Source organism: Chrysemys picta, chromosome 2, assembly GCF_011386835.1.
Source record: "Chrysemys picta bellii isolate R12L10 chromosome 2, ASM1138683v2, whole genome shotgun sequence".
NCBI classification, from domain to species: domain Eukaryota; kingdom Metazoa; phylum Chordata; order Testudines; family Emydidae; genus Chrysemys; species Chrysemys picta.
Genome location: NC_088792.1, coordinates 154,452,716 through 154,476,330, shown reverse-complemented (window position 1 = coordinate 154,476,330; position 23,615 = coordinate 154,452,716). Strand labels below are relative to the sequence as shown.

At 41.7% G+C, this 23,615-nt stretch overlaps 1 long non-coding RNA gene across 2 annotated transcripts in view; it reads right to left on the bottom strand.

The window, feature by feature from the left end:
* The window catches only part of LOC122172157 (uncharacterized), an 89,767-nt gene that overhangs the window by 55,417 nt on the left and 10,735 nt on the right, over positions 1 to 23,615 (bottom strand). The window contains exons 2-3 of one of the 2 annotated variants that reach the window (XR_010598609.1): positions 12,274 to 12,393; positions 10,283 to 10,470 (exon numbers count right to left, since the gene is read on the bottom strand). This is a non-coding gene — a long non-coding RNA (uncharacterized LOC122172157). Of the gene's footprint in view, positions 1 to 9,105; positions 10,471 to 12,273; positions 12,394 to 23,615 lie in introns of those variants that run through there. The other variant, XR_010598608.1, reaches the window with a different exon arrangement.

The window sequence follows — 23,615 nt, the reverse complement described above, 5'->3', positions numbered from 1 at the left end:
ATGGAATTGAATCTCAATGTGTTTTTCAGATTAAAATGCAAAAGGATTATGATCAATACATTTTTTCAGGCCTTATTAAAACATTGCATATAATAAATATATTCGGTTTTGATTAGTTTGCCCATTAAGAATATCCATAGAGCTAGTTGAAGGAGAAAAAGTGCAAGACTAGGATGATATTTTTTTTCAAATATTAAAAAAATCTCAACCTACTTCATCACTGGTGGGGGAAAAACCAAAACCCTCTCCTTCCCCCAAAATTGTGAACATATTTTATTTTTTTCCAAACAAAATTGGATTTTCCATTTTACAAAAATTCAACCAGATTTAACCACAGCTTATTTAAAAGATCTGGGGTGAAGTCCTGGCCTCACTCCCATTAGCTTCAGTGGGACCAAGATCTCACCCTATACAAATGGATACTCGATGGACAGGTAAACATAAGCCCTGATCCTGAAAGGATACCCTGTAAGGTTATACTCTTACCCTTGTCAGTAAATTAAAGGGTTTTCATGCAGGAACATGGGTCCACAAGCAGGGAAGTCACTGCAGGATTGGGGCCATACACTTTACATATAGATCTCAGATGCCACATTATACCTATCACAAGCACATCAGTGTTTTCTCCCTACATATGCAAAATACATCCTAATTTAGGGTGACCAGATGTCCCGATTTTATAGGGACAATCCAGATTTTTGGGTCTTTTTCTTATATTCGTTCCTATTACCCCTCACCCCGATTTTTCATACTTGCTGTCTGGTCACTCTATCCTCATTGCATCACCTGAAATACTTTACCTTCTCTATTCATACTAGAGATGAGATGCTCACATGAAAACTTGTGTCCTAGTTTCCATAACTTTTGCCCTGACATGGAACAAGAGCCATTCCATCCTGCTAGGAACAATCTTCCCAGGGCAGATGCAAATAATTTAAAAATACTTCAGAGTCCCATGTATCAATGAAACATGTAGCCAATACTCATTTATACTCCCATGCCACTCATGTCATATGCAACACTTAGGCAAAATTTTCTAGTAGAATTGTTATTTACGTAAAGCCAAAATGAGTACTGCAAGCTTTATAGTCATCTGTTAAGCTAGGCTTCTGCCCTTAAGAGCTTACAGTCTAAACAGACAATCTAGCAGATTGATAGAAGCATGAGAAAGAGGACATACTCCTAAAATGACTGCATCCTAATAATACATGATCTACATGGGAAAGAGATTTCTGACTGTGACGAAGTGGGACTGTTCTTATTGTTTCCTCTGAATACTGCGTGGGTGCCTCAGTTTCCCCTATGCATTTCTTAAGTCTCTAGGGGGTAAGATTGTTGCACAGCAAAGGCCCAGTGTGCATAAATGGCCGACACTCTGTCTCCTGGCAACTAATAGCCGGGGTCCTTCCCCCCAGCAAGGACATAGCTAAAGGTGCTGGAGAACAAAGAGCAGGTGGCCTCCTGGCCAGGGAAAGGAACAAAGCCCAGAAGAGGAGAGGCTGGAGGGGGAGTCAGTTTGGACCTAGCTGGAGACGAGGGGTGAGTGCAGACGTGGGTGTCTGGCTTGCTCCCCCCCAGGATTATCCCGGCTGAGGGGTCCTGTTCTCTGTACCTATTAGCTTTGTTTTAGACCGTGTTCCTGTCATCTAATAAACCTCTGTTTTACTGGCTGGCTAAGAGTCACGTCTGACTGCGAAGTGAGGGTGCGGGACCCTCTGGCTTCCCCAGGACCCCGCCTGGGTGGACTCACTATGGGAAGCGCACGGAGGGGCAGAGGATGCTGAATGCTCCAAGGTCAGACCCAGGAAGGTGGAAGGTGTGTGAGCTTCTTGCCCTGAAGACAGTCTGCTCATATAGAGGAGACTTCACCAGTCCTGACTGGCTTTGTAGGGGGCAGTTCCAGAGCATCGCCCGGGGATTCTGACACTGACAATAGGTGGCTCTTTAATATAGCAGAAAACAGGCATAATGAGGTCTAATGGTTGGAAGATGAAACTTCACAAATTCAGACTAGAAATAAGGCACACATTTTTAAGAGTGAAGGTAATTAAACACTAACAACTTATCTAGGAATATGGTGGATTCTCCATTACTTACAGTGTTTATATCTTGCTGAAAGACGACAGGCTATAACTCAAAACAGAAGATATGGGCTTGATGCAGAAGTTACTGCCTGAAGTTTTTTTGGACTGTGTTTTGCAAGAGGTCACACAAGATAACCACAATGGTCCTTTTAGGTTCATAGATGTTAGACTAATGAATCTTTATATTCTGTTTCTCCGAGTTTGTGATATAGAATTCATTATATGTGGATATGTGCCTCAGTAGGAAGTGTCTCTCCACATTACATATTATACAAAGGGAGTATCCCAATCACTTAGCTGGTTTTGAAACCTCAACTGTAAAATGTCCTAATAAAGTACATTCTAGTGTTACATAGTCTTCCCCATTCTGTCTGTTTGGTATCTATAAAGATAGAGAGACTTATAATTTGGGTACCAAGAGATTTCACAACAACACAATAACTGCATGCTCCATTTAAGATACCTGAGGCAACCTACGGTTGCCATTGATTTTCTCTGAACATCATGCAGTTTTCATTATTATTTAGGTGTTCTGAGTACCTGTGGGCATGTAGGGCCTGTAATCACTGAATTCCACAACACCGATCCCAATGTAATTATGTAATTTAATTCAGTACACAGAAGGTTTTTGCTCTCACTTCCACTGACTTTACAGCAGGCAATTCCATTGGCTTCCAGAGTTTTATCTTTACCTCAGATTTAGGCCCACAGAGTACACCAACATAAATCTGTGAAAATCACATTGTTCCATGCAGCAGCTTTGAAATCCAGAGTGCCAGCTGTACTGCAAATAGCATTTGGATAGCATTTCCAACAGGATGGTGGACAGTTGCACAAAGCTATAACTGACAGATTATCAACATTGTGAAAACAAATGCATTACTTGGGGACTAAGTAGCATGATCAGTTTACTCTGGGAGAAGCTCAGAATCTACCAGGCAGGATAAGAAATGGATATTGTAGGCACCAGAGGATGGGACGCTGGCCTGGAACTCAGGAGCTTGTTCTATCCTTTGATCTGTCATGTGACCCTGAGAAGTCATTTCATCCTTCTATGCCAGTTTCCCTCTGCACCCTTTGCCTGCTTACATGGTAAGCACTTTGGGCAAGGGACTGTCTCTGTGTTTACACAGTACCTAGCACAATAGATCTTTAAGCTCAGTTGAAGCTTGTAGAGGCAACTTTCATATAATGAATGTAACTAAAGAAACATGGTAGCTTGTCAGGAATATTGATTATTATTACTGCTGGAAGTTTGTATGTTTTTTTCCTCCTGTCAGAAATGTCTGTGCCTGGAAATGGACACATATGAGATTAATATAATCTAAGGTGGGGAATAAGAGAAAAGCCGCAGGAATGTACATTAATAGACTCCAGTAATGATGCCAGATAGATCCATGTGCCAGGAATGTGGCTATTCATAAACCCTGTTTTATTTTCATTGATAATCATTTCTTATTCTTTGGATTCTGCAGTAGCCTATCCATCTGCTGAGTGTATTGTATTGCTGTGCTGTATCAAACATCTCCCAAGCAATCTGATCCTCTCTCAGGGTGTGTCAACACTGCAGTCACAGGGTGGGGTTGCAACTCGTGGAGACACACCCAAGCTTGGAACAGCCAAGACACAGCAACACATGCTTCAGTGGTGGCTTTAAAGCCCTTCCTGGAACCCTGGATAATTACTCAGGCAGCTAGCCTGTATTGCCACAGCTTCACTGTTCTGGTACCCAAGCTAGCAGCGTAGACAGACTCTCAGTGAAAGAAGTTCTTTCCTACCCTTCCCTTCTCCACTCCATAGCTGTCAGCAAAACTATTCCCTGAACTACACTAGGAAGTCATGCTGCATGGTTATCCCTGTTTTCAGCAAGGCCTGGAAGCCAAAATTAGGATCACTGCAGCAGCCAGTTCTGTAGGCTGGATAGGTAGGCAGGTCCACAGACAAGATTCAGGACACCAATAAATTCAGAGGCATCCAAAAGGCTACAGTACCCATTCACTCCTTCTGTCTACTCTACTATTTATTAAATGTACAGATTGGATAGATCTGAGGATTGCTGACAGATTTAAGCACCTTTCCTCTCTGCAATAGGTTCAAATCCAGCCCAGGCTGACAGTAACTAAAAGTAGTTGCCATCCAATTGTGGTTGAAAGGCTAATGTGAAATGAGTTTGATGGTTTCAGCCAAGCTACCTTTGGAGAAATGGTCACAAGCAAGAAAGCATGATACACATTGGCACTACTTAACACTGTTAGCAGTCCTGACAGAGGCACCAAAGGATGAAAGAGTGATTGGAAGGGGTGGAAAAAGGAATCCAGCAGAAGTACAGTCCGTGAACAAGTTTATGGAAAAAGACCGTAGAATATATTAGCTCTGTAGAAATAGAGATGGAGACTCAACCACCCTACAAGATGGTTCTTCCAGGTCAGGTTTAAGGCACACCGGTAGTGTGGAAGCCTGCAGCACCACTGTCCACGCGGTGTCTGATTATGGATAAATAGAAGACTTGAGGGCCAGATCTTAGCTGATGTAAATAGGCATGGCTCTGAGAAGTCATCTGGATTTATACCCGCTGAAAATCAGTGCACCTTTAACCAGCTATAGCCCCAAGTCAGCAACACATTTCATCATGTATGTTTAAGTTGATCACCATTCAACAAAGTACTTCAGCATGCTACTGAATTTGGTTAGACTGCTGAATCAGGGCCTCAATTCACACACAAGCAGAATATATATTAAAAAGATGGGTGGTTAATAGAATATGATGTGAGGAATAAAAGCAGTAGAAGAAAATTACTTCAGATTTTGCATTATTGCTGTTAAATTGCTGGTGCCTGACATTTTGAGAGAGACTTCTCCTGTAAGAGTTGATAGAAACAGTGAATCACTTAACAAGAACATGGATTTTATGTTTTAAGACTCAAGGAGCTCAATCTATTCAGTTTAGCAGAGAGAAAGTTAAGGAATGACTTGATTACAGTCTGTAAGTACCTACATGGGGAACAAATATTTGATAATGGGCTCTTCAGCCTAGCAGAGAAAGATATAACAAGATCCAATGGCTGGAAGTTGAATAGACAAATTAAGACTGGAACCAAGGTGTAAATTTTTAACTATGAGGGTAATTAACCATTGGAACAAATTTACCAAGGGTCGTGGTCAATTCTCCATTACTGGCAATTTTTAAATCAAAATTGGATCTGCTCTAGGAACTTTTTTGGGGGGGAGGGAAGTTCTATGGCTCGGGTTTTACAGGAGGTCAAACTAGATGAGCACAATGGTCCCTTCTTGCTTTAGCAGCTAGGATTGAATGAATTAGACAAAAAAAAAAAAAAAAAAAAACCACACAGCACAGTATTTAAATAGTATTTGCATGGTGCTCAATATTTCTTCCTTTTCATTACTTTAATAAATGGATAGTTTCCCAACAACCTTTGTTTTATGCATCATCCAAAGGATACCGTGCCAATACCACTATGCTGGAGAGCAGTGTCACAGAGAAAAGGTACTAGCTAGTGATTCACTAATGCCAATTCATTTTGAGATTTTCCATCCAGTCCGAGCCTGCTTAGCTTTAAGAGATGTGACAAGACCAGAACCTAAGGAAGTTCAGATAGTGATAATAAAGACTTCTTTGAATACTGTAATTTTTTATAATATTAGAAAGAAAACACTACAAAGGATTGTGGTTTCTAGGATATTTTTATAAACTGAGTCACAGTCACTGTCTTTGCGTCTGATATTCAGTGAAAAATCCTGGAGTCAAAACAATGGGAATATGTTTTTAACTTTTCACAAAAAAAGTGTGGGGAAGGAAATGTCAGCTTGAATGCCAAATAATAAATTTTAAAAATGGTAACTTGTTTCTTCTGACCCTAAAAGGGAGGGTCATGCAGAGTCTTATGAAGAGAACTGGTGAAAATATTTGTCGAACAGAGCTTTTTCACTGAAAAAAATATCCTTTTCCAAAAAGTGAAACATTTTGTGAAAAACTGAGGACTTTTTTGGATTTTGTAAAATTTCACAACATATTTAAAATTCATATCAAAATTCTTAATTGACAATTGTTTAAAAAAACAATTATCAATTTTTTATTTCTTGAAAAAACCAGCTTTTGGGTCAACAAAAAGTGCCAATAATGTTTTTAAAAGGGTCTGTTTCAAACCATGCAAAATGGATACAACTTAAAATGTTTTCACAATTCTCCCACCAACAATGTTTTAATCTGCTCTACTCATGAACTGTTCCAAAATTCCCAAGGAAGAGTTACTGTGTCCCCACTGAATGAACAAACCACAAAAGGTTGAGTTCAGATTAGAAGTAATAATATTGTGAACTTCTATGGCATCTTTTCCATATAAAGATTTCAAAGTGCTTTGCAAATGTGAGTGAAGTCATCCCATAAGTCCCCCTTCCACAGAGGGGGAAACTAACAGATTGATCTTGCCCAAGGTCACTTATATCTGTGGCACAGCCAGGAAGAGAAACCAGAACTTCCGATTCCCAGTCCTGTGCCTTGTAGCCACAACCCACTTAAATGACTGAAAGATTGCATCAAGACCTTGTGAGGTCCTGCCCTTTACCTCTGGGGATGCTTCTGCAAGCATGTCAGCAACAGGTATTATTTTATAGCAGTAGCACCTAGGCACTGCATTCACAGTCCAAGACCTCATTATGCTACATGCCTTTATGATACAAAAGCAAAAGTTAGTCCCTGACCCAAAGAGGTAAGTTCTGGGGCAAGACTAGTCCCTCAGCCCCGTTCTTTGACTGAAAAAAAGCTTCTTAACAAGATGTCTCCAACCTTCCTTCCCACTCTAACAGAAGTCTTTAGGAAAGACTTTTCTCCAGCCATCCTAGACCTCAATCCTGTCCATATTCTTAAATCCCATCTCCCTATGCAAAGAAGTATTTCAAGATCCATCTGACTCCGTATCAGAACCCTCACTGCTAATAGAGACTCAAGGCTAAAAACAGGATGAGAGAAATTTGGCTCCATCAGCCACAGGAGCACGCAGAGCAGCAAAGCAGAGGATTGTTTAAGACGGGCTCTGCAATTATGTAAGGTTACTGAGAGAGAGGAGGAAATGGGGAGTGGGATTTAAAATGGCTCTGAGCTTTTCGAAGCTAGGCTACTCATCTATATATCTGACGCAGGTCGGTAATGCTTGATAGCTGTTATCTACAGACTTTCTGGTGTCCCTATGTTAAACAATTCTTTGGGTCCCCGTTCAGTTCCCCATAGACAGGGGTCCACAACCCAGAAGTCACTTACACAACTGGCACAAATAGCCCTTCTTGCTAGCTACCAGTCCAGAGAGGCCAAGGACTTAACTGGCCATAGAGGCTGAATTCTCATCTTATGTACATAGGTGGTCCCAGCAGATCTGGGCTGATTCCCATTGGTGGGCGGAAGCTTGCATGTCATTGCCCGTGGAGTACATCTGCACAAAAGAGAAGACTTCAGTCTCAAGGGCTGTCGAGCCAGCTCCTTTAAAGACTACAGTCACATACAAAATGCAATGCTTTGTGTGTGTATGTAGAGGCTTCTGATGAGGGGCAGTCTAGAGAAAAAACTCCTTAATCCAACTGAACTAAACCTTATGAAGTCACAGAGGGTCCTGTGGCACCTTTAAGACTAACAGAAGTATTGGGAGCATAAGCTTTCGTGGGTAAGAACCTCACTTATGAGTGTTGCATGAATTGGACAATTGTTACTTTGCCTGTACTAGTTCCTCCATCCTTAATCACAATGGGTGAAATTCAGTGCTGTTCTGACAGGTTTCAGGGTAGCAGCCATGTTAGTCTGTATCCTCAAAAAGAACAGGAGTACTTGTGGCACCTTAGAGACTAACAAATTTATTAGAGCATAAGCTTTCGTGGGCTACAACCCACTTCTTCGGATGCATATTTTCAATGGATTCCCTCCCTGGGAAGCCTTGAAAAACCTTCATCAATTCCCTGGTGAATACAGATCCAAACCCCCCTTGGATCTATATGCATCCGAAGAAGTGGGCTGTAGTCCACGAAAGCTTATGCTCTAATAAATTTGTTAGTCTCTAAGGTGCCACAAGTACTCCTGTTCTTTTTGAGTGCTGTTCTGTGCACCCACACAAGACCCATGTAGCACTTTAAATCCTCAAAATATGGTTTAAGTATGGGACATAAGTAATATGTAAGCCCTGTTCTGGCCCTCTGCACAAGGAAGAATCTCACCCAATGTAATTTTACGCAGCAGTCAAAGTACACAATGCAGTAAAACAACATTAGTAGTTTGACTAAGAAAATCCAAAGTTAAAGCTGTAACTCCATCCTGTGGTACCAAGGTATTACAACACATTTTAATTCCAGTGACACATCGTTTTCAGTGATATGCTCAGATATAAAGGCTCCAATGTGCCTAGGTTTTTAACATCTTGATTTGTGTGTTGCATAAGTTAGCTTAGCCCTGGAAAATTTTATTCACTTACAGCATTAGACTTGCACAAAATCAGTGTTAGGACGAGCAAGTCAATTTTGTGCCTGGACTCAGCTAGACAGTTGTTCCTATTGCAGTGTTGTGGGCTAATTGAATTTCCTTTGGGTTATATTTTTTGGGGGTGTTGGGTTTTTTTGTTTTGTTTTTGTTTTTTAAGATAAAGAATGATCATGTCTGTGTGTGCTGGGGGAGAGGGGAAGGGCTGGAATCAGCTCTGAAAACCTCAGTATGCCATTTTGTTGTTTGGCTGCAATTCAATCAACTCCTTCAGTGTCAATTCCATCTTAATGGAAGTGTAAGAGAAACCTAATGCAGTATTGGATCTCTATCTAATCTCAAAGTGTAACTTGCAGAGAAACCCAGGAGGTTTTAGAAAATTGATACTGGGGTATTCCCCCCCCCCCCATATTAAAAAAAAGTGCCATTTAGGGAAAGAAAAATCTGATTTGTACTGCCATGACTTCTCACCCTTGGAGTCAAGACTCATCCACTCATTACACAGAAAAAGTTTATGTACAATTGATTTAACAATGAATCCTGCTTTTAAATGGCCTCACCTGACTCAAGGTAATACCAGATCAGGTTGTTTTCTAGCAGCTTTATTTCTAAACAAAATCCTGCAGAAGTAAATTGACCTGACATTTGCCACGTGTTTAAAGGTCTTGCAGTTCTTAATTCACAAGTGATTGAATTGAGAGAACAGCCTTGTCATTTCATGAGATGCTTATTCCTTCAATTCCTTGAATCTTTTCTCACACCCTCACCCACCCCCATTATGAAGTCAACATTAGCCAGTAACTCCCAAGCAGTTGCTATTATTATTTATATTTTAGTAGCACCTTGGGGCCTCTACCCTGATCAGGGACCCATTGGGCTAAACGCTACATATACACATAGTAAGACACAGATCCTGCCAACAACGGTTTGCCATCAAAATAGGCAAAGGGTATGAGAAACTGTTTCCATTTACCACTGGGGAAACTGAGGTATTGAACAAAAATGACTTGCCCAAGGTCACACAGGAAGCCTGTAGCAAAACTAGGAATTGAATACATACTTCTTGAGTCCTGTCTACTGCCTTGGTAGTCCACTGGGGAGGGGGAGGGCGGTGGGAGGGAGAGAAGATAGTTCATGGTGTGTGTCTTCTGTCTCCCTCGGTGCCTAATTTGCCTCTGGAGATCCCTAGTTCAATCTTTGGCATTGGCCAAGATGGTGGCTGTCACACATCAATCACAAAGCCTTCCTTCTTCACTGTTATTTTATATTCCAAGTATAAATCCAGCAGGGAGAGACATGACCTCTCTTCATTATGGATGGCAACAACAGACTTGAACATGAACCATAACTGAATATTAGGAGGGATGGAAGCTAATTGCTGATTTATGATGGTATGATCCATAGACGAGATTGGCCTTGGTAAGAGCTTCCCAGCCCCCAGTGGCAAAGATATTGTTGCCGTATCTCACTATTTTGCCATCAGCCTCATGATATCTGGAGTTTATATTAAGGTCTCATCTCCTGAAATCATGCAATTATGTGAGAATGTCATCCTCCATTAAAAAATAGTTTCTAGCCTTCATGCACCCTAAAGTCTCAGAAACTTGAAGATAAATTAAGTGAACCCCATTGTTTAAAAAATCTCATGATATTGGGGGAGGCTGACATGTTTCTTTGAATGAATGGGGCTGGTCACAGTGCTAAAGGCCTAGCTCTAACTTACTTGTAAGTCAATGGGAGTCTTTCCATTGACTTCAACAGCTTCATACTCTGAGTGCAACATGAATCTGCTCAGACCTTCCAGCAATGCTCCAGAGAGTTCCAACAGTCAATCTACTGCTGAAGGCAATGGGGGGGGGGACCCCTCTGTATTTCATCTTGTTGCACGAGCTTTTCCTTAGTCGTGATATGCTAGCAATCAAATGAGTCAAAAAACAAAAACACAAAACATACACAGCATAAATAAATGAGTAAAAAAAAATTACACACTAGTCATGTTCTACCTCAGAATGTTTTTATAAGTCAATTTCCTGAGTGTCAAGGTTTTTAAACCCAAGATAAAACTGATGCCAGCTGCAGAATCTATGAGTGACAGGTGTAAAGAAGTGAGGTTAATCACAGATGTGTATTCCCAATGGAACTTATGTTTTGAAAAAGACAAGCAAAAAGAAAGTCATTCACTATATACCAAAATACAGCAGTACATCTTGAAAGGTAACATCAAAGCAGAGTGAATATATTTCATTTATGCTAGTAAAAAAGTAAAAAAAAGTTACATTTGCAGCTCAGGGGGAGGGGGAAAAAAACAACCCAAACCACCACATCCAGACATATCTAGGCAGTCTTGATTTTTCTTTATAATAGGTACATATTTAGAGACATGGCAATTTAGCTCATGATAAAAAAAAATGTCCTTTTGTAGTTTTAAATAAAAAAGCATTCAAAAAGCCTGTATAAGGAGAAATGATCTTGTGAGTTTATTAAATTACTAATTAAATTTAAAATAAAGATATTTCGGGATTTAAACGTCTTCCAGCAGTGTTGTGAATGGAAGAGAGTTTTCTATCCCATAACAATTGTGAGATTATGAAGAAAAAATTCATCCCAATCAGGATGAAAAGCCAAAAAACTTGCAATGAAATGAAATGATAGAATAATAATAATTTGGGTCACCTGGGTGGGGGCAAATCTAAGTTCAAGTCTCTGCTCCAGAGAGAGATTTCAAACTTGGTTCTCCCACATGCCAGATGAGTGTTTTGAACTTTAGGGCAAGGGATGGGGGTCCCCACCACCTCAGCCTGCATTTTATTAATCCCAAAGACACCCAACTGCTCTTGTGAATCTAGACTTCTACTTTTTTTTAATTGTTTCATTCAACCCAAAGTTAAATTTTTTTCTGATGTTTTGATTAGCTGAAAAAATACCATTATATTTGTTTCAGGTTGACCATCAACTCCCCACTACCACCCAATTTTTCAGAACTGCCATCAAACAGAAGAATCAAGTATTTGTACATCTCTGCAAACCGAGGCCTAGTTTCTTTAGACAACCCAGCGGGTCCTGCACCTCAGTCTACACAGGTCACCAACTACAGCCTCAACAGCTACTCCCTTACAGAAAGGAAGAGTCATTTATTTTGTCCAGCCAGAGTTCCTTTTTATCTGATATCAGAGGGGTAGCTGTGTTAGTCTGGATCTGGATCTGTAAAAAGCAACAGAGTCCTGTGGCACCTTTAAGACTAACAGATGTATTGGAGCATGAACTTTCATGGGTGAATGCCCACTTCCTCGGATGCAAGATGCCCACTTTTTATCTGATGCCTCCCACTTGGGCCGTGTGTGGCAAAAACAAGTTTTATAACTTGACTGGAGCCGAGAGGTAGAATCTTCACAGTTAGTTGCTCGGTCATTTTCTCTGAACAACTCAAACGATTTCTGGGGTTGGCTTATCTTGAGACATTGTTTCACTTACAACTTCTCATTCAACTAAACCAGCATATTCATACAGTAATCATCCCAACAACCAGGTCACAGATGGCATTCACACATTATTACTGTGCAGCCCCTTATCCATCCTGGCTTACCATCATGAATAATAGTAATCCTTAACTCTTTCATTGCACATTTCATCCACAGGACTCAAAGGTAGGTAAGCATTTTAACCCTATTTTACAGTTAGTGAAATAGAAGTATGCAGAGAGGTGAAATGACTTACCTAAAGTCATCCGGGAAGTCTGTGGCAGAGGCAGGAAGAGAACCCATTTCTCCTTACTCCCAGTCCAGTGCTCCCTGCTGTCCCCAACAGAAGTGGCCACATGAACTTTTGAATCAGGCCCTAAGTGGTTAATTGTAATATAGTTAAGAAGAGTTTTTCAATGCGTGATTCTTTTCTATTTCTAAACTTATTTTGAGGGATTGATAGAGAGCTTGTTTTCCATACAGTATGCAGAATTCAGTCATTGCTCCAACCAGAAAAAAAATTAATAATGAGGATCAGGCCAAAAAATTTAACCAAAAAAAAAAAAAATCAGCAACAAACCTGTTTGTAATAAGAATCCTTACCTTGAGTGTCAAATACTGAAGATCCCACTATCTCAAACTCCCATTCTTATAAGGCAGCCTAAAGCAGTCAAGTCTGCAAAGGATAACTTATTCTATTATTGCAATCAGCTTTCTCATCTGAGATGAGGTTGAGTCATAAGGATTGCATAAGTATCTGAATTTCCCCTACATATGAGATGTACTGGTTCAGTCCATTATAGAAAGGAGGCAGGTAAGGTGTCAAGTTGGGATCTTGAGCTACATCCCAACTTCCCCAAAGCCCATGGGGCATTCAGATCTAGTTTTGGGTTCAGGTTCTGTGTAATCATCACTTAATGTGACTTTACCTCAAACTGGTAAGTAACATCCCATGCAGAGTCAACCATAATGCATCAGACAGTATCCGTCTATCCATTAATGACAAAGTCATTGAGCATGCAACTGGATCCATGTGAGCAGACCACTGAATCCAAACAGCACCCCTTTAAACTTCAATGGATCTGTCCACATGGATTTGATTGCAGGACTAGGACCTAACTGCCCTCCAAGATTTTTCAGAATTCATAACGGCATAAAAATCTCCTGCCTACCATACCATCACACAGTTCCAGCCTAGAAACCAGTACAACTCCCTTCGCTGCAGTGTTCATTTTACAATATGTTTAATCATCTTTAGTATGTAAGCCAGGAAAACCTTGTGTCTGATCACTATCCTCCTTACTCAGTCCATGCATCATTAATGTAACTGTCCCAACCACCAATTCACTATGTACCTTGGATAGGATTCTGATTTCAGCAGGAGAGAAAGCAGAATTTATCACCTTTTTTTCCTCGCTGTGGGTATCTTGACAGATCCCAACGATTTATCACTAAATCTATTAAAGGTACTTATATGCTCCCCATGACCAAAATACCTAAGAAACTTTAATGCATTCATCCTCAGAACACCCCTGTGAGGTAGGAATTTGCTACTGTCACAGATGGAGAACTGAGGCCCAGAGATCCTAAGTGACTAACCCAAGCTCATGCAGGAAGTGTGACAGCACAGGGAACTGGACCAAGTCCTAGGCTAGGCTAGGGCCCTCACCGCTGAACCGTCCCTCCTTAAGTCTTCAGTTGCACTGCAACAACTGGATACCGTGGCATCACAAAGCAGTCCGAAAGGTGGTGTAGCGGCTCACACCTTCATATGGTCATCTCCCATGACCCGTATAAACAGGTATGATGCCACCTCCCTGCAGCCAGTGCACCGGTACAACTAGGGCATAGCTTCCCTTCACCCCAGCAGTCTTGTGGTGCTGTAGAAATCCCTGGGTTGGCCGCTAAAACAAGCTAGGGTGACCCCAAGGCTGCTCTAACAGGCTCTAGCTCTGAGCCAGTCTAGGATCGGGAAGTATAAAGGCTACATTTCTATTCTGTCTCCTGAGCAACATTATGCCAGTCTCAGCCACAGCTGGGGATCAGGTTCTTGACTCGTGCTGGGCCTGATTCTGCACACACTCACACACACCACTTTTTTTGCACTGATGTAACTCCACTGGCTTCTGTGGAGTTTCTCCTGATTTACAGCAGTGTGACTGCAGAATGAGGCCCGCTGTGTTTAACTTATGCTAGGAGAAATAAAAGGGGAGAGAGATACCTGAGCCCACTATAGACATTGTAAACCATTTTCCCAGGGAGTCCATATCCACATGCCCCAGTAACCTTAAAATAAGCTCCTACCCCTTGCTTTAGAACCACATTTTAAAAAAAAGTTCCAGGCTGTTTAGAAAAAACACCTTCAGTTGCAACTATAAAGCAGTTACTGAGCAAACGCTTCACAATATAATGTTTTGCAGTAACTTCCCTTCTTCAGTCGAAGGCCTGTGAATAACCCTATTAAGCATGAAAATGTTACAGCCTGATTCTCCACTGCGTAACACCTTGGGCAGTCATTTCTACCAGTGCAAGGCAGGTGTAAAACATGTCCCCCCTGGATTTAGTAGCATTTTATAACCACTTTGCACTGGTGTCAATGATGACAGAAAGTGCAAAGACAGTGGAATATGAGGCACTGAAATTGTATGTTCTAGCCAAACCACAATACTCTGATTTCTGATCATTTTGCTGCAAGATGAAATGTGTTAAGAGTAGCCCTCTCATAACAAAATGGTCATTACTTTGCACTAAATCATGTGGTTAATTCAACTCAGAAAGGCCTTTCCAGTCAGATAAATGCATGACAAGATTCATGCTCCTTCTCACATTTCCAGCTGGACGCGTTTTTAAATCTTGCCTCAAATTCCCAGTTCCCCCAACACATGAAACATGCAACCACACAAGCTTCCTGTCTATGCGCTTCTTGTAGGCAAACCGTTTATATGCCACCACAAATATTTACAGCATTTTAACACTATTGCCTGACAAAGATTCTCTCTCTCTCTGAACAGGTAAACAACTGAGTATTTACTTTAACAAGTCTGCATCTTCTCTTTCTCAGAAGCAACTAGGTTTTCTGGATTCTCGTCTGTTTTTACCAAGAAATCTTCTGTAGAGCCCACTTGAAACTCCCACAGCTGGCCCTCAGTGGCTAGAATGGTAATCACAGGGATGGATCCACTCTTGAGATGCCATTCTGTAGCAGAGTCTGGCTACAGTTTACTATATAGTGTCCCAGATCAGGTTTCCCCAATACAAAGGTACTGAAGACTTAATTTAAATCAGATGTTAGCTGCTTGCCACATCCAATGGAGATGCTTACAAAACTAATGCTGTTTACCCGGGTTAATGAACATTCGCTGAGCTCTGCAACAGACATTCACGCAAATTTTATGGATTGTTTCTGTGTACAATTGTAAGTAATTTCTTTGGCTTGGGTGCAAATCACACACCACATAATCACTGACCCCCAAGTCACTGCTTACGTCACACAGTCCCACATGACTTTCTCATAAATAAGCTAGAGAAATGTGGGCGCCGCAGAACTACCATTAAGTGGATACATAGTTAGTTAATCAGCAGCAAACAAAGAGTAATTATTAATGGAATGACGTCAGATTGGAGGGAAGTCTCAAGTGGGGTTCCACAAGGATCTGTTCTGGGTCCAGTATTGTTTAATATTTTTATTAATGATCCAGAGAGATCATACTGACCAAATTTGCAGATGACACAAAGCTAGGGGGTTGCAAGCACTTTGGAGGATAGTGTTAAAATTCAAAGAGATCTTGATAAAGTGGAGAACTGCATTATAGACAAAAAATGAAATTCAGCAAAGACAAATGTAAGGTGCTACATGTAGAGAAGAAAAACCAAATGCACAAACACAGAATGGGGGATAACTGGCTTGGCAACACCGTTGCTGAGAAGGATCTGGGAGTTGTGGTGGATCCCATCCTCAACATGAGTCAGCAATCCAATTGCAAAAAAAGCAAATGCAATTTTGGGTTGCATTAAACTAGGGATAGGCAACCTATGGCATGCGTGCCAAAGAGGGCCGGCTCCAGGCAGCAGCCCACCAACCATGTGCTTGGGGTGGCCCCTGGAGGGAGGCGGCGTGGCGCTCCGGCCGCCGGGATGAGCGGAGCCCCAACCGGGCTCACCGCCCTCCCTGCGGCGCTCCGGCTGGTCGGGGAGAGTGGGGCCCCAGCCAGGCTCTCCACCCTCCTCCCGGCGCTCCAGCCGCCAGTGGAGCCGCGGCGGGCTTGCCACCCTCTCCTGCCGCGCTCCCCGGGGGGGGGGGGGGAGGCTTTTTTGCCTGGGGCGGCAAAAAAACCAGAGCCAGCCCTGGTGCCGGAGGCGGCACGCGTGCTGATTTCACACTGCACGGGTCCTGGCCACCAGTCCGGGGGGCTCTGCATTTTAATTTAATTTTAAATGAAACAAACATTTTAAAAACCTTATTTTCTTTACATACAACAATAGTTTAGTTATATATTATAGACTTATAGAAAGACACCTTCTAAAAACGTGAAAATGTATTACTGGCAGGCAAAACCTTACATTAGAGTGAATAAATGAAGACTCGGCACACCACTTCTGAAAGGTTGCCGATCCCCGCATTAAACAGAGGCATAGCATGCAAGTCACAGGAGGTGATAGTACCAGCTACTGGGTGGTGGTTAGGCCTCAGCTGGAGTACTGTGTCCAATTTTGGTCACCAGTGTATAGAAAAAGATCTAGAGAAATTAGAAAGGATCCAGAGGCAAGCGACAAAGATGATCAAAGGGCTGGAATGCAAGCCATATGAGCAAAGGCTGAAGGAACTCGGTATGTTTAGTTTAGAAAGGAGGAGATTAAGGGGGCGGGGAGGGATATGATAGCAATCTTCAAATACTTAAAAGGTTGCCATAAAAAAAAATAGAGAAAAGTTGTTCTCTCTTGGCACAGTGGGTAGGACAAGAGGCAAAGGGTTCAAACTACAGCATAGCAGATTTAGATTAAATCTCAGGGAAAATTTACTAACGGTAAAATCAGTAGAACAATGGAACAGGCTACCTAGGGAAGTCGTGGAAGCTTCCTCACTGTAGGTTTTCAAAAAGAGGCTGGATAGCCATCTGTCTTGGTTAGTTAAGAGACATCCTGGCTGCATCCTGGCAGTGGGTTAGGCTAGATGACCTTGTCGTCTCTTCTAACCCTAAGGCTCTATGATTCTACTTAATCTTGGATTAAGATGGAGAATAACATCTTTATTGTATTAAGTAGAACTATATACTTTGTTGTACATAACCTCGTCTGATAATATCTTAACATGATCCACCCCATTCTATTACTTTCGCAGTCTTTTTCCCAAGCCTTCATTGTGCACAGATACCTTCCCATGTCTTTCTGTTTCCCAAATATCACTGATGTACATGCGACAGAGCCTAATGAGGTGCTAATATCACCATAGTATATGTGTGTCCTTTTACAGAAGGAGAGCTAGGACATAGAGAAATTAAGTGTCTTGTCCAAGGTCACACAGGGACTGAACCACACTTCCCAGACTGCCAGTCCAGTGTCTTAACCACAAGACCATCATTACTCTGTAATACATATTAATAAGATTAACAGCTGTGGTCAGCTGAAAAGGGACATTGCAACAACAGCAATATGGAAGCCCAGTGTTGACACTTGGAATGCATCTTGAATCTTGATTTAGTGCAGATATAACGGGCCCAAGAACTTCACTGTTTAATATTTAAGCAGAATATTTCATGCCTTGAGGTGACTAAATATGGAAGTGACAATTACAATTAAGGCTTTAGTTTTTAATCACAAACCCTCTCCACCATGACAACATGCAGACCACAGTGCTGATCAATTTATCTGCAGCTTTCCTTCTAGCATATCCCCTCTGGTAATGAACCTAGCCTTCTGCACCTGATTTATAACAGCTGAAAGCTGGAGTTCCAAGTAGGGTGACCAGACGTCCCGATAAAATTGGGACTGTCCTGATATCGAGCAGTTTGTCCCACGTTCCGACTGAAGTATGGTCGGCACGCCATTTGTCCCGATATTTTGTTTCAGGCGCTTTATTTTCTTCCCCTTGTTGCTTAGGCGGTGGTGACCGGGTACTTCCTTCTTTGGCGGCAAGGTACCTGCCGCCAAAATGCGGCCGAACACCATCAGCGACTGAAGGACCCTCTGCTGAAGTGCCACCGAAGACTCGGATGGGTGAGTGTAACAATTGAAGAGGCGCTCCCCCTTCGGCAGTCCTGATATTTTGGAATTCTCATCTGGTCACCCTACTTCCAAGTGATCCAGTCAGCAAGCCAGGCTGGTGAGGTTGTATAAAGGTGCTTGACTTTACAATTTCTGTCTCCTCTTTTAACTAGGTCCCTTGCTAAAGCAGTTCAGTCAATAAAAGTTTGCCTGCGGTAGAGGTAAAGTATTTATCTCTTTACACTGCCCAAAGACTCCTTGAAGTGCTTATTTCTTGCGGGTATCTGACCTGCTTTTAGTTCAGCATTGAGAAATGATGTTTGTCAGTTCTCCAGTGAAGCAACCACTGCCAGACCTGTTCTTTTCCCTCTATCCCACTCACAGATCTCAGCTAGGCCTCTGTTATAGCTCATATTGACTCTCTATTATTTGAATTACCATAGCAACTAGGAGCCCCAGTCAGACAGTGCTAGGTGATGTACAAACACAGAACAAAAATATGGTTCCAACTCTCAACGGTTTACAATCTAAGTATAAAGTGAAGAGACAGATCAGGGAGTGCAAGGAAACAATGAGACAATATTGGTCAGCATGATCGGCAGTGGTCTGTGCACACCAGCAGCCTAATTGTTGGTTGTCAAGATGTTTGCACACACATCTGTAAAAGAAAGTTCGAAGATAGACTTCAAGGTGGAAAATGAAGAAGCGTGGCAGATGTTTACAGGGACCGCCTCCCAAGCATCTGGTCTCACTGACATCTGTACCCCCCCCCAATTCATGTCTATATAAAATCCTCTTCCCAAGCAACCATTTTCTTTGCCAGTTGTTTTGAACATCTCCTCCTCCCACTGGTTTCCCCCCCAGCACCACATAGAGTTCAAACTTTTGATATTGCCTTCAAAAGCCCTGCCCATATCTTCCCTGTCCTCTGCTCCCCCTGCTTCACTGGTGACTCTAGCTTTTTCCCTCCAACTTGTCAGTTGCTCACACAAACATCTGAGTCTTCTTCCAATTGCCCTCAATACTTGGAGTTCCACTGGAAGTCCCACTGAAGACCCTCCTTTGTCAGAGACCTGCAGGCTTTGAAACTTACTCACTTAGAGGCACAGGACAGGTCACGTAACCTGTCTGAAGTAGAGATGGTAATTCCCTAGTTCAGAGGAGTGCTGTGAGGATCAATTAGTTAAGGTCTGTCGGTGCTTTCAATTCCTAATTGCTAATTATTATTGCCACTCGTTTTGCTTACAATCTCCACTGGAACCCAAAATTGCAGAGGAATCCAGGAATTAAAAAAAAATACAAATTTTTTTGAACCTCAGAAAAAGATCTGGCTTGAATTTGGAGAATGACTGTGGCATGGCTTTGAAATTACTCATACTAGATTCCTTAGGTCCTTCATCCTATAGCATTCAAAAATTATCCGTTATCACTCCCTCCCTCCCAAAAAAATCATGAAATTGTCTTTAAAAGATATTTTTTAAAAAGCAGGGATACTTTTTCTTTGCTTTTAGTTTTTAAGACTTTAGATGACACTCAAATCACATCAAACTTTTCACTGCAATCTTGAGGTCTAGAAACTTTCATTAAACACAAAATTTAAATGGAGACTCATGTAATCATGTATTAATGTATTACCATGCGGGGGAGAGGGGGACGGGATGGAAGAGAACCCCTGCTCCTCAATGTCATGAGACTCACAATCAAATTGCAAGACTAATCAACACTGCAACTAATGCCTTGATCTTGCAAGCATTTGTGTGCCTGCTCAACTTAATGCTTGAGTAGACTATTAAAACTTCTGCATAAAGTTAAGCACACATGCGTAAGTGTTTGCCGGCTCCAGGCTTTCATTTGGCAACTTTGAATGTTTAGAAGAATCCTGTAACATTTACACTGGGCTTTCCCCCACACTCAAAAACCCTCCCTGCAGTGGGATTCTGTGCCACTTACTTCTACAAAGATCTGTAAGCATCAATGAGGAAAAATCCCTTCTGAATACAATTTTTCAAATGACCAGATGGCACTACCTGGAGACTGCTACTCCCAGAGAGGGACCAGTTCTTTGCCTGCATGAAGATATATTTTCAAAAGACAAAGTACGCAAATCATCATGAAACAACAGTTTGTTTTTTGGGGGGGAAAAAGCTGCCTTTCTCCCTATGGATAAGTGATACTTTAAGCAATGGCCCATGAGTAAAAGAAAAAAATTGATTTTCCCCTCCATGCCTTTAAAAAGACATCCATTGAAACATAAAAACCCTTCAAGCTCATTTAACCTTCCTGCCTCCTCTAAACTAAAATAACCTTGTTTAAACATGGTTGGGACTAAACATAATATAACAGGGGTTTCTTGCCTATTTGAACAGGGAAAACATGCCATAGTCTTGTTGAAGAACTAGGTTTTAATACTGGTGGTTGGATGCATAGGTTGAGACACTATTAGGTGTTTATATGGTTCCCATTACTTTAGTGTCTGAGCCCCTCACAATCTTTAATTATAGAATCAGAGCCGGAAGCAGAGACAACCCATGCCTGCCGATAGTAGGGGGACAGAGTGTGGGGGGAATTGGCTTCAGTAGTGTTACTGAATATACTTAGCCCATGTGAGCATGTTCAGGAGTATAAGCCAAGCAGCAAATCGAGGGGAGGAAGGGGCAGACATGACCTTGAAGCCCCCCTCCCCTTGCATCGCCTTTAGCTGGAAGGGACCTCAAGAAATCATCTAGTCCAGACCTCTGTGCTGAAGCAGGGTTAAATATGCCTAGACAACTCCAACAGATGTCTGTCAAACCTGTTGTAAAAAACTTCCAGTGACTGGACTTACTTAATGTATTTATCCTCACCCCTGTGAGGCTGAGGAGTGGTATTATCCCCATTTTAAAGATGGGGAACTGAGGTACAGAGGGGCCAAGTGACTTGCCCAAGGTCACACAAGAAATCTGTGGTAGGGCAGGTAATTGAACTTGGGTGTCCCTGAATACCAGGCTACCACCCTTACCACTGGACCATCCTTCTTCTGATTGGGGGCCTCTAGGCACGACTGCAACACAAATAATTAATAACTGTCTAAAATGGTTAGCATGTGATTTTTATACACACACACACACCATGTTAGATGATTTGAGCACAACTTCTAACCACAACAAAAATGAAATGTGATTGCAGGTAAGTAAGTCCAGCATGCTATTTAAGTGCAGTGTTCTGGCGCATGGGCAGACGGGGGGCGGGGGGGATGGGGGGAAACAAAACAAAACTCATGAAGACACTTTGCCCCTAGCTCCCAGATGGCTATTTCTTGCAGCAACATCTGACATTTTCCAACTCTTTACAGTGCGATTACTGTGTAACTTCGGGAATTGTTCTTTTCTTGCTTCTCTGACAGTTTGAGTCCGGCTACTTGAAAATAACTCAGCTCAGCCCCATGGTGTGTATAGCACAGATAAGCAACTTCCAGACAGCTTGAGTCCTATAGAAAGTACACCAGAGAGGCTATTTAAGCAGTGTATTTTGGGACAATAGTGAGAGGGCTATTTTCAAAGTTGGGGCTAGTATACCAGTAATTCCCATCCATGCTGACACTTGGCTGGTTGAGACTGGTACAGGAGGATAACACATAGCGGTTAGCCTTTGCTTTAAGAAAGTCTTAATCCAAAACAAGATTGTAATGGCAGCGTGCTGTTAGGAGCACTTTTGTGTGTGAACTCAAGGTGTGATAGATGTCCTAGGGGGACCAAATGGTGCTTAGCAAGCTAAAGTTCTCTTGTATAAGCAAAGCCAAAGGGGTTAAAGGCAAAATCCCGTTAACTTGGACTTCAATTGGAGCACAATAATGTGTTAACCTGAGGCCCACCAGTAGCAAAAGTGGAGACAGAACCCAAATGTCCTGATTTGCAGTCCCTCCTGTTCATATGCCTGCTAGACAATATCTCCTTCCCCAGCAGCTGTACTGGTATGCTTAAATTCACATAGCAAAGACAAGCGTGAATTGTTCAAGACAGGAACCAGCAAGGAATGTGACAGGTGACTTTGGTTACTATTCAGACTGAGCATTATAATGAAGCTAGGGCTGAAAAAGGTCCACAGATAATTTCCCTCTACAGGAATGGTACTGTCGAGTTAGAAATAGGTCTCAATTCACAATGAAGTCATCTGAGGTCATCCTGATATTGTTCAGTTTGGAAGACAGCATCTAGGTTGGAGACGTCTAATCACTAATTTATAATGGCAAGAAATAATGGATAATTCATAGGGGATAATTGTGCCTTCTCTCCTAGCATATTTAAAACCACGGGCTTCTTCTCTTGATAAATGAGAACAATGTTATCTAAAATGAATAAAATAAAATAATTCATATGCACAGTTGCAAAGTAATTAAATGTGTTTTATATGGGTGGATTGCGGGGGGAGGGGAGGGCGGAGGGGAGTCCTCTTGATAACTGTGCAGCGTAGACTGCTCTTAAAAAAATAAACATCTCTGGTACAAAGAGCCTGTAAGTTTAGCTTAGAACAACAAGGGAGAGAAATCAGTTAGCAATTACCTCTCTTGTAAAGGTGCATCCCTCTAAAATTATTATACACCTGTGAACTGAAAACCTAACAGGGTCAGAAATTCAGTATTAGTAGTAGAGCTAGTTGGAAAACTTTGACAGAGCCCGTTTTGGTCAGAAAACGCAGTTAAGTCAAAATGCTTTGTTGATTTTGCTGACATTTTTGTTTCAGAGAAAAAGAAAAAGAAAATTCCAACAATGGTTTCTCAGACCACAGTGTGTGCTACTCTGTACTTAATGCTGCATAGGGGATAATCTAGGAATGCTTTCCTGAGCACAGGATGTTTTCATTCCAATTCCTCATTTCAATTTTTAAAAGAAAATGTAAAATCTTATATATGAACATCACAAAAAAAGTCAAAACTGGAAAGAAGTGTTTCAATTTTGGCCAACATTTTGACTGATCGATCAGAAATTAAATCTTTTAAGATTTTTTTCCCCCTACTTGAGAATTTCCATAATTTCTGGTTTTATTCTGAATTGGAATTATACCAAATTTTAAAATCTCAAAATCCTTCTCAAAATGAAATTTCCACCCTCCACATAAACTCTATTATTTACCGTACGATTGGCACTGTACAAACAACTTCCATAGAGAGTCGCAGGTCATAGGTTACTGGATCCTCCTCCATGTTTCCAACTTCAAAATCATATTAAATTATTTCTTAATGCTACTCCCCTGCAGAAACAACTTCTGTCATGGCTCTATGGGGTGGTAAAAATGCCCACAACTGACCTATGCAGCATTCCCATCACTGCCACCATCAGCAAAGCTGAGTTGGGGGATTCCAGCCATGGGAATTTTTACCATAAAAGGTTATTGAAGAGTCCCCTCCCCGTCCTTGATACT